The sequence below is a fragment of the Schistocerca serialis genome, chromosome 3 (assembly GCF_023864345.2).
Source record: "Schistocerca serialis cubense isolate TAMUIC-IGC-003099 chromosome 3, iqSchSeri2.2, whole genome shotgun sequence".
Classification (NCBI taxonomy): Eukaryota; Metazoa; Arthropoda; class Insecta; order Orthoptera; family Acrididae; genus Schistocerca; species Schistocerca serialis.
Window position 1 is genome coordinate 776500915 of NC_064640.1, and position 20138 is coordinate 776521052.

Sequence of the window (20138 nt, forward strand, 5' to 3'; positions counted from 1 at the left end):
CTTCATGTTTCTAAATAACGATGTGATTAGGACACAATCTCACGTGACTGATTTGAAGAATATTCTGGAAAATTCGATCGAATGATTTTTTCACCCAGATCTCCCGACATGGATCCCGTCAAACATTTATGTGGCGTAATCGAGAGGGCCGTTGGTACCCAACACCATGCATTGGCATCACTTTCGCAATTATGGACGGATATAGTGGCAGCATGGTTCAATATTTCTGCTGGGGACTTCCAACGACATGTTCAGTCCATGTCACGTCAAGCTGCTGTACTACACTGGGAAAAGGAGGTCAAACACGATATTGGGAGGTTTCCTATGACTTATGTCACATCCGTCTATACTGGTTTACTTCAACAGGTATGATCTCAAACGGATTCCAGATTACCATCATGAATATAAATTTCGATTTTGTTTTTGTCTTTCTCCAACCAAGTTGCTGGAAGCATCGCCCATACCTCTAGGTTGGACAATGCGCAATTTTGTTTCGACAAATTACATTATATCCTTTATTTTTACACAAAGTCCACGAACATACGGGGGATGGACAAAAATATGGAAATACCAAACACACAACACCTAACTTGCCTAATACGGTGTAGGAAATCCGTTGGCACACAAAAGACTTACCACCAATTATCTCAGGTTGGATAAATACAGGACCTGTACGGTCTTCAAGGAGACATCATACTATTCTTTTTGCAAAACAGATTTTTTTTGCAAAGAGTGGCAAGTTCAGATAACCGTGATGGATATGGGTAACGATCACGCAGCCTTCTCCAAAGGCTCAATAATATTGAGATCTGGTAACAGTAGTGGCCAGACGCTCACACAACATTCTATTGTGGAAGGGACCTGAATAATCGAAGTGGACAAATAAACCTACCCAGTAATGCGACCTTACAGGGTAACCATGTGGCCGCAGGATACCATGTGTTCGGTGCTACTTAAGATAGGTAAATAAATTAGTGAAATCAATGTGAAGTGAAGTATAAAATAGAAAATAAATGAAAAGCTTAGTTTAGTTTAGAAGAATTACACACTGGCAAAACGCGGGCAGAGCTGCAGTGGCAAAGACCGGCGATTGCAAGTCAGCACGTTCAGTAGCTTTTCAACGTGACAGAAGAGGCCATCGCCCTCTCCACATAAGCGGAAGCTGTCGATTCAGCCGTCAGGGCATCGCCCGACCGGCTCACGTGTTTCTCAATTGTCACATGTGATCAAAGGCCCTCGCCTACATTCCAAGAGCCAATGACCGACGTTAAGAAGATTCTTCGAGAAGCTTTTCAACGTGACAGAAGAGGCAATGATCGTGAAGTCGTTCACCTCCAGTGAACTGAAGTAAATAAATACGCGAGACGTAGTGGGGCCGAGAGTAGTTTTCAGTTCCAGTACAGTGCAGTCGGTGCTGAAGACCGCCATGCAGGAAGAGACTACATCGTACACAGAAGCACCAGGTCCGCCGCTGTAATGGAATAGCAAGCAGCAGCCTCGCCGCCAGAAGTTTGAAGGTATTTGAAGACTGATTTTTCGTACCCGGGTGACTTGTGAGGACGAGAAGGAGACGGCCTCACATCAGCAGTCACCTGTGAGCTGGTGATGAAGATAGGACAGCCGAAGACTGGCAGGACGGAGTCCGTTGTTCGAGTCCGGTACACTGGCCTTCCCCCGCCGCGCCGCTCCGCTCTCCGACGCACAATACACGCGGCCGCTTAGAGAAGAGAAACACTGGGACGCCACATCTAAGGTGTCACCATCCGTTTCACGACTTCGTTCTCAATAATAAAACGGGCCACCGTACGATCTGCGTCTCCAGTCAACTGGGCGAAACGGCGACACGAGATACACACCGCCAGGTGTAATCAGACGCCGCCGCTGCCCCAGCAGATGGCTTCGCAAACGACACAGCTGCCGCTCTCCCAGCCAGAATAATCCAGTAAGGAAACCATTGTACAAAACTTTCAATAAAAGTAATCTTATGTAAAAATGCTGTTTCATTCTACCTCATGCCCGAGTCAAGGAAGAACCCAACCTGCCCACATGCTGTTAAGAGAGAAAAAGTAATTTATTTGATGATTTTTACCCTGACATAATGCTTTAGAATCAAATGCCCTTTGCAGTAATGCTCATCCTGACAACTGACTAGCATCAAAAGAGGAAACCCAGTTACACATGATATTGTTGCCCAAACCTTTACCGAACCCTCACCAAGTTTCATTCTTGGGATGGAAACTCGGCCAGAAACTGGAAATAGTGTGAAACAAGACTATTTCTTCGATTTCTCCTAAGTCTGGGTATTCTTGTTTCGGCAACACATTTCCCTGTTATGGGAACTGGCGTCACATGTATTTGGTTTTGCAGTTCCCGATCGTCCTGCCTTTCCCAGCTTATTGAGTTGCCTTCGTGTTGTTTTGGTTCTGTCAGGATTCGCGAGCGCGGCATTCAGTCCTGCAGTGACTTTTGCAGATGTCGTCACGATCCCCTCCAATGACCGTATGTCAGCACCACTCAACACACTCTTTCGTCGGCGTTGTGACTCAGGAGACGACTTTTTTCCCATTTTTCCTGTATGCAGTACAGATCTGCGGTATGTTGCCTCTTGAAACACGAAACGCTACGGCTACCTACAAGCACCAACAATGTGCGGACTAGACTCGCATCTGCTATTATGTTAATGCTTTCATATGCCATTTTTTTCTAACCTCTGTGTGTTTTCACTTGAAGCTAATGAGCGGACGCTATGTACCCGTCATCTCTGTGAATTAAATCTGCAATCAAAGCATTACACGTGCAACAACAGTTCCCGAAGCTGGCATTTCATCAGAAAGGAACCCAAGGAATTTTGCAGAGTGAGATAGAAGTGGCAGAAGAAATATTTGTGTTTCTGCAAGAAGAGTCAGTGAAATGTGCGGTTCGTAACCGCTCGCCTGTGCGTAGAGTGCAGATGAGCGGTGCAATGATGACGATATGTGCTTAACAAATGAAAGTGATACTGAAACAGGTGTCAAGCCATGTAGGTCATCATGCTTGTCGGCCAGGGAGACACACAGATCAGGTCTCCAGTGAAACGTAGTAAAACACAATCGTTGTCCATGGAGCGGGTAGTAAACCTGATTATAAACAAAAAACGAAAAACAAAATGATAGAGAGCGAAAGAATTGATTTCGAACAAATCCACAGTAATATGACCGTGTAATACAGTTCTTCGTCCATAAATCTATAGATACGATTAAGACAAGATATATGCATAACGTAAGAAGTGGCAATTGACCCTGTACAACGAAAAGTGTGAGTACCTCGACATAAGCATAAAAAATTCTCTTAAATTTCGATTAACGCTAAATTTGAAGACAGTCGATTGGTATAAGTTCCTAGGAACTACACCCGCCAGCAACTAAAATTGAGGCCACTCTGCTGAAATTGCCGAAGGGAAAATAAAAGGAAGACTGCGTGTTATTAGCAGAACCCTTGCAACATTATGACGAAATAGCGAGTGAGTGTCACATATAAAACAAACGAGTTCGGGTAGATAAAAGTTTCTCGCAGCCGCCAAATCTTTTCGTGGCATTTCAGTCGCAAATTTACATTTTCTCCCTCGAATGTGAAAATATTTTTCTGTCTCTCACCTACATACTTAATAATGCCGATCGTAATAAAATAAGAGAATTTAGATCTCTCGCAGAACTATGTGGATGTTTGTTTTTCGCGTGTGTCTTACAGTGGATGCATTAACCATGTGCCAAACACGTAAGTCCGAAACTGCAAAGTAATCATGCAGGTGTAGATTCCCATAATTATATCGCTAAGAATAAATTTTCAGTTGCTGTACAATGAATTGCGCGATGGAATTCAAAGTTGCATCTTCGTCCACAACACACCATATTTCTTTACTAATAGTCTACTACATCTTCCTTTGATTAATATGTCAAATCACGGATAAACCAGCAATAAAATAAAGAGCGGATGTGAGTCCACGCAACAGGATTAGTGTTTTACTTTGATAGAAAGTACACTCCTGGAAATTAAAATAAGAACACCGTGAATTCATTGTCCCAGGAAGGGGAAACTTTATTGACATGTTCCTTGGGTCAGATACATCACATGATCACACTGACAGAACCACAGGCACATAGACACAGGCAACATAGTATGCACAATGTCGGCACTAGTACAGTGTATATCCACCTTTCGCAGCAATGCAGGCTGCTATTCTCCCATGGAGACGATCGTAGAGATGCTGGATGTAGTCCTGTGGAACGGCTTGCCATGCCATTTCCACCTGGCGCCTCAGTTGGACCAGCGTTCGTGCTGGACGTGCAGATCGCGTGAGACGACGCTTCATCCAGTCCCAAACATGCTCAATGGGGGACAGATCCGGAGATCTTGCTGGCCAGGGTAGTTGACTTACACCTTCTGGAGCACGTTGGGTGGCACGGGATACATGCGGACGTGCATTGTCCTGTTGGAACAGCAAGTTCCTTTGCCGGTCTAGGAATGGTAGAACGATGGGTTCGATGACGGTTTGGATGTACCTGGCACTATTCAGTGTCCCCTCGACGATCACCAGTGGTGTACGGCCAGTGTAGGAAATCGCTCCCCACACCATGATGTCGGGTGTTGGCCCTGTGTGCCTCGGTCGTATGCAGTCCTGATTGTGGCGCTCACCTGCACGGCGCCAAACATGCATACGACCATCATTGGCACCAAGGCAGAAGCGACTCTCATCGCTCAAGACGACACGTCTCCATTCGTCCCTCCATTCACGCCTGTCGCGACACCACTGGAGGCGGGCTGCACGATGTTGGGGCGTGAGCGGAAGACGGCCTAACAGTGTGTGGGACCGTAGCCCAGCTTCATGGAGACGGTTGCGAATGGTCCTCGCCGATACCCCAGGAGCAACAGTGTCCCTAATTTGCTGGGAAGTGGCGGTGCTGTCCCCTACGGCACTGCGTAGGATCCTACGGTCTTGGCGTGCATCCGTGCGTCGCTGCGGTCCGGTCCCAGATCGACGGGCACGTGCACCTTCCGCCGACCACTGGCGACAACATCGATGTACTGTGGAGACCTCACGCCCCACGTGTTGAGCAATTCGGCGGTACGTCCACCCGGCCTCCCGCATGCCCACTATACGCCCTCGCTCAAAGTCCGTCAACTGCACATACGGTTCACATCCACGCTGTCGCGGCATGCTACCAGTGTTAAAGACTGCGATGGAGCTCCGTATGCCACGGCAAACTGGCTGACACTGACGGCGGTGGTGCACAAATGCTGAGCAGCTAGCGCCATTCGACGGCCAACACCGCGGTTCCTGGTGTGTCCGCTGTGCCGTGCGTGTGATCATTGCTTGTACAGCCCTCTCGCAGTGTCCGGAGCAAGTATGGTGGGTCTGACACACCGGTGTCAATGTGTTCTTTTTTCCATTTCCAGGAGTGTAAATTAGTATTGACTCCACTTAGAGAAGAGCTTGTAAAGCACACTTTTCATCCGAACGCCATCTGTTGTTACGTAATGTAAAGCTCATATTCCAACGAGCAGGTCTACTATTTGCGCAATGACGCCGCTACTGATGTTCCAGATGGGTATATCATTCTACTTTCTTTTAGGGAAGCTGCGATGTAGATAACACATCATTTAAAACTCTGTTCCCGAACATCCTCACGTTAAATGAGATTTATATTCTCGAATCATTGCCGACTGCAGCAAGCTGCAATAGAAATATGCGTAGTGAAAGAGCATTAGAGCGGAAGGTCCGCGGCCGCATGTGATAAGACTACAAGAATCAGCCACGAACGGCGACAGACTGGAAGAAAGCAGCGGCATTGCACGTTGCACGACGCCCACATGCGGTGAAAATGACCTTCCTTTTGTGGAAATTTCATGTCTCTGTTAAATGCAGACAATCTGATGAATACTTTCACGGCAAACACAAACGTCTTGGGTTCTTCGAGACTGCAGTTCGTATGAAATACATTCTTGATTTAAAAGCGTATTTTCACATGTATCATGCTTTGTTGTGCTCCAGAACCTTTCCTTCTGATCTGAACTTCAGTCAACTCAAGTTTCAGAGTAAAGCTATAATAAGAGTGCGTCATATTACTAACATACGCGTGCGTCGTCATTGTTCAGTTGCTAGCCCTTACACGATACTTCCACATTATCCCTACACGGTCCCAAAACGTGCAGAGGACACCTGGTAAATAGTAGTGTGAATGACAAATCATGCCCAGATGTGTATCACATACGCGTTACCGGAACAAACGTGTGAAACAATGTGTTCCATCTCCCCGCGTCTACAGCTAACAGAGCCCAATGATGATTGTCGTCATAGAGCATTATGATGAGGACGATCAGTGGAACGATTAAGTATGTAATATTTGACGTGAAAACATCGTGTTTAGTGGCTATTTTAATTCACAGCATCGTTGCCACATTAATTACAAGTGTAAAAAATGTGGTAAGTGTCTTAGATTACTATCGTTGTTTCGTCCCGCAACCGTTGTTGAAAGTGGAACACATGGTCGTCCATTAAGCACAGAAACGCTTTGTCTTCTAAAGTTATTTGCTACACTGTGACAGGGGAACACGATGAGTAACCTCCCCCACCACCCGAAACGCACAGGAAACGACAGTACATTAAGGCCAAGCTCCTTCCATTGACACGCAGGAAGTTACATGGTACGGTGGTGAGATCACGCAAAAGAGATATCGTGCCCAAGGAAACACCATCTGTGCTCCATACCATGTCCGAACATCGGTGTCGTTGTCAACAGCTTATCTCCACCCTCCTCAAGCAAGACTGACGTCATGTCTGAGGATATTCCCCAACATGTCAGATTGTCCAACATTCTGGGCGGCAACATCTCATCTGTAAAGAAGCGCCTTGATACGAAAGACGTCCACTCTGGCTTCATTTCGAGTCAAGGCAGTACAGAAAAACCTCCTAGGTTCTAAAGCATTGTTTGCTCCCCATGTCCAAGAAGACCGAACTGGACCACTGCTTTTCTCAGCAATTGGCAACAGATCCACTTTTTGAGGTCGGAAGGAAACTGAGGAGCAGTCACTCCGAAATATGACGTACCTGGTGTGACGAACACTCAGTCACACATGCGCACTTCACCAGTACCTATTAATAACCTGATTTAATCGTATTGAAAATGTCTGGAAGTATTTGGAACAGTGAATGAAACTTGGCAGTTCACATCCCCACAGTTTTTAGCTATTTGTTGTCTAATCATGAACGAAAGGCTACAGCTAGATATGACACACCTCAAGAAAATTATAGACTCTCTTCGTCGCTAAATCGAGAGCGCTCTCAGGACTACAGGGAACGAGAGACGTTATTCCCGTGATGTCCACTGGTGGTAAGTCGTTTTTTGTTGAGTGTGTTTGTCTAATATTATGCGAACTCCAGGACTACATCGCATCTACCTCAAGGTTTGAAACCTTCAATCACAGATCACTTAAATCTGGTACGAAGGCTATCGCGCTGCTGGGTAAATTCCTGCTTGGTGTTGCTGTTTCTACTACTCGGAAACGAGAAACACTCAGGTTATCACATCATTTCCCCAGCAACGAGCAATAAGCGACACCTTCTAATTACCTGTTTGTGAATACTTCCGTTTGGTTGGGCGAAATCTCATATGATGCATGCATCAGCAACAGCATCTTTGTAGCCATCGATGTGGCAACAGGCGGGTATAAATTGAGAAATGAAATATTTCAGCTGAACTTACAGGATTTTTTCTTAATGAATACATCAGGAGTGAGTGTATATAACGAAGCTACGTCGTGTAGTCATCCGAAGTATTTTACAGTTTTATAAGAATTGAGTATCTCTGTAAGAAATGATGGCCAAGAACACTATATTTAGTCAGCTACTTCAAGAAAGTAAATATAAAGGCTGCCAACGGCCTTGCCGCAGTGGTAACACCGGTTCCCGTCGGATCACCGAAATTAAGCGCTGTCGGGCTAAGCTAGCACTTGGATGGGTGACCATCCGGTCTGCTGAGCGCTGTTGGCAAGCGGAATGCACTCAGCCCTTGTGAGACAAACTGAGGAGCTACTTGACTGAGAAGTAGCGGCTCCGGTCTCGGAAACTGACATACTGCCGGTAGAGCGGTGTGCTGATCATATGCCCCTCCACATCCGCATCGAGTAACGCCTGTGGGCTGAAGATGACAAGGCGGCCGGTCGCTACCTTTGGGCCTGTGTGGGAGGACTTTATTTTAGTTTAGTTTTAAACGTAAAGGCTTCCGGGATCTGTTGAAGGTACTGCAGCATGGCCTCACACACACAAAGTGGGCTGGAACGTCTGGACGACCGGTAGTGTGAACAGTCGATCCCATCCAGGCTGGGCTGGTGAACTCCGAACGCCTCATGTAGGACTTATTTCCAGTTGAGAGATGTGGAGACGTGCAGTGCTGGGTCGAGTAGGATTGCTCGAAGTAGCGATTGGATCTCTTCAGCGAGAAGAATGATGCGTTGATAAAGAAATATCACACCTACGGCATCGGCACTATAGTCAGGTAGTTCTCAGGACCGTGTACCCTTCGAGGGTAGAGGCCAGTTCTAGGGTTTGTCATTTGGCATATGGTGACGGCAGAAATTTTCACTCTGACAAAGTTCGCTTCCATGGAAGCGGTGTCGCTGTTGTCACGATTCAGTGGGTTTCCATAGACACTGAATGGTGGAAGACTTCTCATAAAAAATAGCATTCGTCCTATCTGCCTGAGATGCCTTTACCACTACATCATCAATGGAGGCGAAACGCAAGTCTGTCCCCTTTACTCCATTACTAACAAACGTATAGAAATTTTATGCAATATTATCTATTCTGTACGGCATGTAAAGGAAATGAAAAAGTCCATATTATTTCGTAATAATCGTTTTCATCACAAACTCATGGACCACCGGTATGCAGTCGTAAGCATTGATGAGTCTCTCGTGTACAAGGGGTTAAGGACGACGCATTACAACCACGTCCAGTTGCCTTTGCTGCCGTAGAATCCCTTGCTGATCAGGTAATTGTGGATCTCAAGCCAATTTACCTGCGAGTCCCGAAGTAAAGTATAGTCGTATGCCATGATTGACTTGGAAATCCCGAAGTGCATCTTCAGCCAACTGAATTGTTAAACTTGTTTTCTGCCCTTCACACATGTAGGAACCTTCCCTTCACGAAGTCTGAGAGATGTGTGTCGTTTATGTGTAACTGATCAGTTTAGATGACTGTAATTGGTGTGGAAGTGTGGTGTCATTTATGTGTTGGATGATGATGAGAGAAAGGGGAGGATGAAACCGGGTGTCGGCACATAGCCTACTTCTCTCAGGTACCACAAACTGGGCCGCCGAGCTTAATGTCCGCATCCTGCAGACGGATCGCCATCAACATTGTCTCATACATACACTTTACAAGTCGTTTGGAATTCAATCCCTGATACTGGCGTAAATCCGGTAACCTGTTGCTTTACACCACCACCCCTTCTGTCTGAAACGAGGTGCAGGGTACTGGAAGAAGAAACGAGCGAAGGAAATCATACAAAAATCTACGGCAAATTAAGAACAATTTTAGCATGGTTCCTACAAGAATGGCAGTGTTACTGGGACACATGAACAGCAAGATGACTTGATATCTTCAAGTTCAAAGGATAGCAGCTCATTTGGTGTTATCGTGGTATACGAGAGCGACTTCCACGAATATGGTAACGCAAGATGAGTGGCAATCTTTAAAAGAAATGTGTGTTCTCTTTGCAGCCGAATCTTCTCACGAAATTTCAGTCAAATCCAAAGGCGAAAATAATTTTTTGGCTCTTACATTCATTCTATTAAAATAAGAGAAATCAGAGTTCGAATGAAAGATGAAATGTTCGTTTTTCCCGCTACTTGTTCGAGGGTGGATCTGTAGAGAAACGACTCGAACACATTTCGATGAACGGTCTGCAATGTAATCTGCGGTGTAATCATGTAGATGTCGATGAAAATGTAAATATCTCAGGTTTCCTCCGCGCTATTGGCTAATGATGTATAGCCGGATTTTCTGACGAGCTGTTTCATGTTTATGCACAGTATTTTGAGGATCTACCCAGCCGTCTTTTTCAGGTACGGTGAGATTTTCTGTTGTGTGTACTAGCTGCCCCTACCCCAACCAGAAAGTGAATGTTGCACCACGATACTTGTATCATCGTATTCAGTTTTATGATTATGTCCAAGCTTGTGCTTGACGACAGTGAATTTTCTTGGCTGTTTTACTTGGGTTTGTCGCTGATGTTCCTTGGATCTGTCCACGACTCTTCTGATACTCTGTCCCACGTGAGACGTGTCACATCCGTATGGAGTGAGATACACAACCGGCTTTCAGATACCTAGCTTGTTTTTAAAATTATGAAGAATACTTTTATCTTAGTTGAAGCGAGGGAAAAACATTTCCATTAGATCTCATCGATCTTTCCGGATATTGCGCCAGCAAAAGCTAGCTAAGCCATTTGTGGCTTCTATTCCTCAGTCTCAGTCTCAGCTTCACGTTTTCTTGATTTTGAGTTCAAAGCCCATTTAATTTCATGACCTGAGTGCCCATTCCTTAAGAAAACTATCCTTTGACGATTTTTTTTCTTCTTCTGTATCCATAGTCACATATCGGATGTTTAGATAGACTAAAATAATGCTTACACCTGTGTTTTTGGACGTCTAATTTACGTCAGAACTTCATTTAATTCACCTACTTGCAAATCTCCAGCATATATCTTCTCACACTTACATACGTGACAGCTGATTTATATATCGTGATACATATAATTTGGCGACCATCACCACGAACGGATAGGGTACTATCTAGCAATTGTTCACTTGTTACTGGTTTCTGTATTGCATAGACCGGTACGGACGAATCCCCTATGCTTTCCGTCCATACTTGTTCGTCCGTGTAATTTGCTTGTGTAGCCGAGGCTTCCTTCTGTGTGTTATCTAGTCTTCCTTCCTAGAGTTTATTGCGTCATCGGGTGTGTGGGTCCTCACTGCCGGCGTCTTCATCTAGCCGCGACCGCTGCCGTCGACGCCGCCATCTCCCTCAGTTTATCGCGCAACGACTGCCATCGCCGTCACCACTTCCATCTGGTTGTTGCCGTCACCGCATCACCCCAGACATACCTGCTTCCCTACCTCTCACACAGGAGACACTCACATTGTCCAAAACTCCACCATAGCTCGTCGCCTTGGCAACAGCTTCACTTCGGCAGCCACTCATCCCAGCCGGCCGCGGTGGTCTCGCGGTTCTAGGCAAGCAGTCAGGAACCGTGCGACTGCTACGGTCGCAGGTTCGAATCCTGCCTCGGGCATGGATGTGTGTGATGTCCTTAGGTTAGTTAGGTTTAAGTAGTTCTAAGTTCTAGGGGACTGATGACCACAGCAGTTGAGTCCCATAGTGCTCAGAGCCATTTGAACCATTTGAACCACTCATCCCAATCAACGCCGCCCTTCACTGCCCGCGGATCATTCTACAACAACTATTATCTATACTTGTCTTTATTCTGCTCCAATCGTCACCACATGGAATACATCCTCTCCATCAACCCCCTACATCTGTCCTCCCTTACACTGCTCTCTGTTCTAGCTCCTCCGATATGTTGTTTTTCAGTCACTACTCATCAGCCACCACATCTATCACCGACACACACTTAACAGCCCGCAGAGTAACAGTTGCCACAGACGATATCACTTCATCAAGCCTCATCATTCCAACCAATGCATGGCGTTCTAAAGGACCTGTGAAACACTCAGGCGACCCTCAACACAACGACACGTTCCACCACCCCAAACCCACAACAATTTTCTATCCCACATCGTTAAAAACCCAACGCATTGTCAAAATTGTGATATCAGTCCCACTCCCACCCGAAAGAAATCGCAAATTGATCCTGATGACAACCAGCATATGGACAGCTCTCCTCCCCCTGCAACACCTTCCATACCTTCCACACCTTCACGCTCCTCAACCTAGATCCGAAATTCCTCATATTCAAATCCCTCACCCTCGAAATCTACAAATATCTACCAAGTCTCCACAGCCGAGAAGTCATCTATAGAAAAGGCACTGAATCACTTAAATCCTTCGACCCCTGTTTCCATAGTGAACTTCTCTCCAAAAATCCTCACATTACCTTTGGCCCCAGAGTCTCCATAACACCCCTAAACACGGTATCCCTTGCCATAAAAACCCAAGTCCCCGCTATCCTCCCACTCTCACTGCAGTTATCACTGGAGTCAGCCTTGAGATCACTGATGAGAAAGAGGAGTCTGAAATAAACAACACCCAGAATTTAAAAGTTCAATAAGCACTTTGAATCAAGAATGTTCACTGTTCCACTCGCCTTATCAGTATTTTTATTGACTCACCCGCCACCACACACCTTTTCCTTGAAGATGGAGCTCTGATATACGACCACCACTACAAGGTCGAACATTTCAAATCTCATCCCTCGTCCTACCACTGTCAAAAGTGTCTTCGCTAGAATGATCACCGAATTGCATACTGTAAAATCCCACCTACCTGTCCATCCTGCAAAGTCTTCAATTTCCTTAAACGCTGCCCTAACCTAGATTCCCCCCCCCCCCAACCTGCAACAAGTGTAGTGACCTATTCCTTGAAATGTAAAGCCAAGTCTCAAACAATCAACCGAGAAATCATAGTCCCATTCCGCCCATTGATACCCCAATTCGTTCCAACAATTCACTTCAGCCAGCCACCACGGCTGAAGACATCATCAAATACATCTACCAAAACATCATTCCATTACAATGTACACATACCTATCAACAAATCTCGCTTGCTGCTCGCTTTGTCTTCCATCCCTACACCCAAACAACTTACTCCCACAACCAGGTCCACTTCTTCACTCACCTCGACACCCTAGTCTAAGCTCCATCTAGTCCTCTTCCACAAACGCTACTCTAATTTCCTTATAATGACATAATAGCACTACAAAATCTTTTATCTCAACATCTGCTCCCTACCTGCCAATAAACATCTTTTAAAGCATACCATGTCTAATACAATGTCCATACCTTTATTCTTAATTTAACATTCCTCCAACGCTGTCGCACCAACCAAACCTCTGCTTATATTCTCCACTGCACAGAAAACACCCTTACCCTATCCAGAAGCCAAGTTGCAATTGGACAATGTGTGAACATCTCTGTTAGACCACAATCCTTATGCAATATTGCCACCGAACACTGTTAGGCCCCTGCGGAAGGGCAAATTACTGTGACAAGGAGGGAGGCGACCCCACCAATAGGGTTCCATCACCCTGTACACCTCCAGACCGTCCAGCCTCAATATGAACATAGTCCACCCTGGAGACAGAAGTCTCACTAGGATGGTTCAGTGGAACACTATCAGACTTGCGCCCACAGTTAGCATCAGTCACAGACTGGGGGCAACCGCAACAGACGCAATGAGATGTGGTCGGTTTCCACACTTGGATGGCGACTGGAGACGCACCAATAACAGGGTCGTCATACCGTGCACACGTCTGATGGAGGTAGTATTTAGAAGGGATATAGCGCTGTCCCTTCCGTTTCTTCGGTGACCGTTGCTTCCTAATATGTTGTTCCCTGTCGGACGGCGGACGGCTGTCGTCTGACATGCGGCCAGACATCAGAAAGGTGGACGCTTCACCAAGAATCATTGTTTCAGGACAGAAGGCTGGCGTCTGCTGACAGTCACAGTCCTTATCTACTGCCTCCGGTGGCAGTGTATGAGAAGCATACAAAATGTCCTAAGAGTCGTCGAGAGGAGACGTTGCCACTGCCGGCTGATTCTTAGAGTGCACAGTAGGCAGGCCCGCTGTGTACGCGTAGGATACAGGTGACACAGTGGGCGCCGCAGGGAGAGCGACGTCACCGATCGGCGTCTGAATCACTCTACAACAGAGACATTCAGAATGGACAATGTCTTCCTCGCCACAACCTGAGCAAGTGCGTGGCTGGGCATCATACATGACGACAATCATGCAGCTGCCAGTAACCAACCAAAGACGTGCGTATCTCCTCGGTTCAGTTTCTATCTGACGGACGCCATTAAAGACACAGTAGGTTTCAAACATTTTCCACATTTCAGAAACTAGTCTGAAGGCATTGCCGTAAGGTTTAATGGCGGCCACCACAACGTCCGACGGTACCTCAGACGAGAATACGAAAACTCTCAACGTCTAGAGGCCAACACCAGTATGGTGAATCACGGCAGCCGTCGGAGAATTGGAACTTGAGATCGTTATCATGGCGCCGCACAAGGTTGGCGCACAGCTCATCATTCGTCAACAATGTGTGTGTAGTGGTACTAATGATGAAAAATTAATTCCGAAATCATCTTGCGGCGGAAGACGCATTTCGACCCACGTAAACCGTTCTCATTAATAGGCTTTTGGTCAGTCATGATCCAAAGGGAACGATAATTTTATCGTAGCTTTGCGATAGGATAACGGCATGATGGGCGATGAATCCCGTCACGTAGTCAAACTACAAAACAGAAGTAAAAAAACTCACGCCAAGAGAGAAACGAGACGCGATCGCCTAACCACTGTCGAAAGCAGACTACCAGCTCAGCTACTCAAGCACGACTGAGGACACTTCTTCACAGCTTTCCTTCCGCCAGTACTTCATCTCCCAGGCTGTGACTACGCCATGTCTCCGCAGTATCCTTCATTCCAAGACCGCTAGTCTAGCAAGTTTCACAAGAGAGCTTCTGTGAACTTTGGAAGATAGGAGATGAGGTACTGCCAGAAGTAAAGCTGTAAGGATGGAACCTGAGTCGGTCTTGGGTAGTCTAGCTGATATAGCACTTGGCCACGGAAAACAGAGGTCCCGAGTTCGAGTCTTCGTCCGCACATAGTTATAATCTGCAAGGAAATTTCAAACCAGCACACACTCCGCTGCAGAGTGAAAACCTCTTTCTGAATACTGCTAATTCTCTCTCCAAACTATAGTGGCTGTCTAACTGATGAGTACATTGCCCATATGTTAATATAATATGATGAATACACTCATCCCAGAAAAACAGAACAGCATAATATTTTAAAAATTAACATCTGTTTCCATCTTAGTTCGATGAGTAGGTCCGTTGCAAAATGAATTTTTCATTTCGCACTCGGTTTGCGGTCAGGTTTTTCCAGCACCTTTATTACAATATATATACTCCTTCATCTCAGTACAGGTTCAAAACGAGGCATTACTGGCATTGTTTCATTAAGAAAAATTCATATCCTGAATTATGTTAGAAAACTATAAGTTGTTATTATGATACACATTATATTAAGTTCTATTACAGTCAAAATCCTTTCCAATTTAAAAAATAAAAAAATAGTCGTAACCCATGTCTTTAGTTGTCCAATGCCTCTTTGAAATAATTAAAATATAAATCTTGTCAATCATGAATGAGTGTCCAAAGGTTAAAATATTGAGAAAGATTACCAACATCGCGAGCCTTTAACGGAGTAAAAGACTAAAACAATAGTAATAAATATTTGTTTGAAAAGTAGTGATAAAGACGGCTATCAGGAACTCAAGGCCACTGAAACTGGGGAACTCGACCGAGACCTACAAGGCAAGAGGAAATACTGATATCACTGGCGAAATTCAAAGTTCGTCTTCAAACGCTGCTCGATAATGAAGTATTGCAAAATGAATGTGTGCCCCATTTAATTTTGCTTTTTAAATTAGTTTATTTTGCTTTCACTTCATTTTAAAACAAAAATCTAAGTATTCCACTGATTTTCCCATTGTTGAAATGTCTGCTACCAACAACGTTACGACATGGAGTGCTCTCTTCCCGCTCGTTACCTATTGTGTTCACATGATTTTTTAAAAAATTACTTGCTTTGGAGATGTGTCCATATAGTAATCTTAATAAGGAAGTGTAAATTATGACGATACGAACGTAAGGACTACACTGTTCCCAATCCTCTGTCGGGAAGAATCTCCGTTGGGGTCCAGCCCACGTCACTTCGGTAGACAATCTGCCGGGCAGACCGCGCAGCTATCGCGGCGCATCTCATACGGTTTGGTACGCTGGCATCAGTACGCTATGATGTAAGGTGCACGTTTGGAGTGCAACAGATAACATATTATAACTTACTTAACTACAACACCGTTAATGGCGCTTTTCGATGATTTCGTTCAGCAGCTGTTTGGATCACGAGATCAAAGTCTAATTTTCTTTCCAATTTGTATTCAGCTGCCAAGGTACAAAAATCTGTTAGACGTTGTCGATGTCAGTTAACTGTGACTATTGTTAACAGGATCGTGTGTGCTCCTAGACCACCGTCGTTCAGTCAGAGTCAACAGAAGAGTGTAAAAGATTTGCATAGCTACGCATACGTTTGAAAAAAGGCTTGATATTTTTAGTTCGTGCATCTTTTTCAATCAGTCTAATGGTGCGAAAGTAATGTACTCAAAGTCTGAAGCGTGAATTGGTTTCAAATATTTAATTTACTTTTATAAATCTCTAGAGACAACATCATGGTATTCACTGATAAATAACTAGACAGCCTCAGTGAACAAACCGTTAGTTTTCTTTGTGTATCTCAGTCAATACCCAATTCTTTCATTAAACAATTTTCACTGCTTCATTCGCGGTTTTCAAATTAGACCCTAGATAGTCTATAACGGCATAATAAAACATTTCTCTTGGATAAATCTTCTGAATTAACATCTGTCACTTCATTTCTGGGTTCAGAATGAAATGATTTCCTCTTCTTACAACGAATCAGTTGAGTGCGAGGTCGGAAGTTCAGTCTTTAGTGAGGCTCATTTGAAAGTGTTGTATTAACAACTGTGGGAGGAAAAGTATTAGCTGCTAATGACTCACCATGTGCTCCAGGAAGGCGACGGAAAATGAGTGCCCGGGAGGTGCAGAGATCAATCTTCAATGGGATACATGTATACACTTCACAAAATGGACATCATCGACATTCAAGTAATGTTAAGAAAAGACCATTAATTTGCATGTGAACGCCGAATGAAAAATGGTGCGCCACAGTGATCACAAAGTTTCGCACCGTCAAGATCAAAGACAACGTCCTTGGGAGTTGCAAAGCGTGCAGGGTGTTGAGATAGGTATACACTCTTAAGAAATGCATATAGAATCATATTGTTGTAACGGGGGGATGAGAACTGATGGAATGTGATGGCAAGCAACCGAATGCAAAATAGCCTGTCATGGGGCTTAACGTGTAACTGGCTATTTGAAGGCGTACCTGCAGGTAGCATGATAATATGTTTTATAGGCACGGAAAAAAAACGTCCAGAGACTGAATTAGTCCAGTGGTTCCAATAGATATGATTACCAATGTCACACACTTTTCAAAACAGATAGTTCGCTCTAAAAGAGTGTCATTTTTGTACACAGATTATGAATCAAGAAGAAGCAGGTTATTCTGACCAGCTGTTGGCCAAAAATAGTGTTCATACCATAGCTGCACTGATGTTGATAGAACTCATGGTACGCCTAATTTGCAGGGTTCATTTCATATGTATTTCCTCTTCAAATGCCTATTGTTCGGAGTTGAAAGCAATTTGTGTACTGATTAAAGGGATAAGTTTCTTAATCTGATCTACAAATTTTCGGACCGCATTTTGCTATGCATCGTCAATTTGAAGCTATGTTTAAACTTTCAATATCCTGCGTCTTCCAGTTCTGTAGGCTATTTGAAGTTACCCATCTGGTTCCCTTGAAAACATTGTAATCTATGTCGCGCGCAATTATGATGTGCATCACGTAGTAGATCACTATCATGAACATCCTGCAGATTCTGTGGAGCATCCTTGAAAAGCGAAACACCAGTTTTTGTAACAAGTGCACCTTTCCCTCCCTCGAATATCCGTAGTTTTGTGTCTGCACTATACGATCAAGTTGCTGCGGGCTGATTCGAAATCTGTTCTTAATTGTTTTATTGACTATGCTGCGGATGATCTTCCACGTATGTAATAAAACTGAGGTGACGAAAGTCATTGGAAGGCGATATGCACATATAGACATTGCGGTAGTGTTGCGTACACAAGGTATAAAATGGCAGTACATTGGCGGAGCTGTCGTTTGCACTCAGGTGATTCGAGTGAGAAGGTTTCCGACGTGATTGTGGCCGCACGACGGAAATTAACAGACTCTGAACGCACAAAGATAGTTGGAGAGTTCGGAGAACGTTAGGAAATTCAATATTCCTATATCCACGGGGTCAAGAGTGTGCCGAGAATACCAAACATCAGATATTATGTATCACCACGGATACGCAGTGGCTGACGGCTTCAGTTAACCACCGAGACCAGCGGCGTTAGCTTAGTGTTGTCGGTGCTAGTAGACAAGTAACACTGCGAGAAACAACCGCAGTAATCAATGTGGGACATGCGGCGAACGTATCTGTTAGGACCAAGTGATGAAATGTGGCGTTAATGGGTTATGCAACCGACGACCGACGCGACTGCCTTTAATAACAGCACAGCGCCTCCTCTGGGCTCGTGACTATATCGGTTGGACCTAGACGACTTGAATACCGTTGCCTGGCTGGATGCGGTCATGTGTGTTGACCATTTGATACCTCCATTGTGACCATTAGCAGAAAGTATTATGGCTGCATGGCAGTCAAACCACTGGGCAAGCTGGTGGTGGCTCCATAATGGTGTAGATTGTGTTTACGTAGTATGGACAGGGTCCTCTGGTTCAACCAAATCGATCATTGATTGTAAATCGTCATCTTTGGCTGTTTGGAGACCATTTGCAGGCATTCATGGACCTCATGCTCCCAAACAACGATGTAATGTCACCGGGCCACAGTTGTTGGCGATTGCTTTGAATAAAATTCTGGACAATGATTTGGTCACCCAGATCGCCCGACATGAATCCCATCCAGCATTTATGGGACGTAATGTAGACGTCAGTTCATGCACAACATGCTGCACCCGCAACACTTTCGCAATTATGGATATAGAGGCACCATGGCTCAATATTTTTGCAGGAGACTTCTAACGACCTGTTTAGTCCATGCAACATTGCTGCACTACGCCGTTGAAACGAGGTCCGACACGATATAGGAGGTATCCCATTACTTTTATCAGCTCAGTGTATCTTCAGTGCTTGCTCCTTGGACAATTATTGTCCTGTACAACGTTTCACTTGGGGCGGAATCTGTGGCTCCCTGTCCGACAAGGATGATTTAATACGTAGCTCTATATTTATTAGCACATATCGTCATCATTGAACTCCTCAGATACATAGTTGGCACAGATGAGCGTATACGACACAACAAGTTCCACTGACTCATCTTGCAGAAACTCTAATATTACATCGGCCACTTCCTCCTCACTCTGCGAAACTCTTTCAGCTCCTTTCTAACGAAATATCAACTTCGGCAACTGTAGTTGTAGGCATAAAGCAGTGTTTGCTTTTGTTTGTCATGGCCATTACTTTGCTTTGTATCGGCATCACCAGCATTTTCAAAAAAAATGGGTCAAATGGCTCTGAGCACTATGGGACTCAACTGCTGAGGTCATTAGTCCCTTGAACTTAGAACTAGTTAAACCTAACTAACCTAAGGACATCACACACATCCATGCCCGAGGCAGGATTCGAACCTGCGACCGTAGCGGTCTCGCGGTTCCAGACTGCAGCGCCAGAACCGCGCGGCCACTTCGGCCGACACCAGCATTTTAGCACTGATGTTAGTTACTCGTTGACTAAGCACTTCAGCTAGGCTCCGTAACGTCATGGCGTGTTGACCATTTGATACCTCCAGCTCCGCCCCCTGTACCCATTAGCAGCCAATATTGTGGCTCCATGGTAGTCAATAAGTAGAGCGTCGAATGCCGCAAATATCATTGGCCTTTTGCAACCTCGCTCAGAGGGGTTCCTTGTCAGTGCACACCTGCGGAAATTCAGGTTCAGTATTAATTACACTGGCGACATCTAAGGTTCAGTGTGAATAGCGTCCCAATTTTCGCAAAGATATTTTAAGTCATTTAATAAGCTTTCGAAATGCCTTACCTCAACATCAATGGTAGTCCCTGTTTGTGACGACTCGCGTTGCATGTACACCACAGCTATGTCAAGGACAAAGAGAAAACTTTGCGAGAAGATTCCATTTATGAGCTCT

General features: G+C 45.0%; 1 pseudogene; it reads left to right on the top strand.

Annotated features, from left to right (window-relative positions):
* The first annotated feature begins 7908 nt into the window (after nt 1-7908).
* Nucleotides 7909-8026, top strand: LOC126471924 (5S ribosomal RNA; annotated as a pseudogene).
* Nucleotides 8027-20138: the final 12112 nt, after the last annotated feature.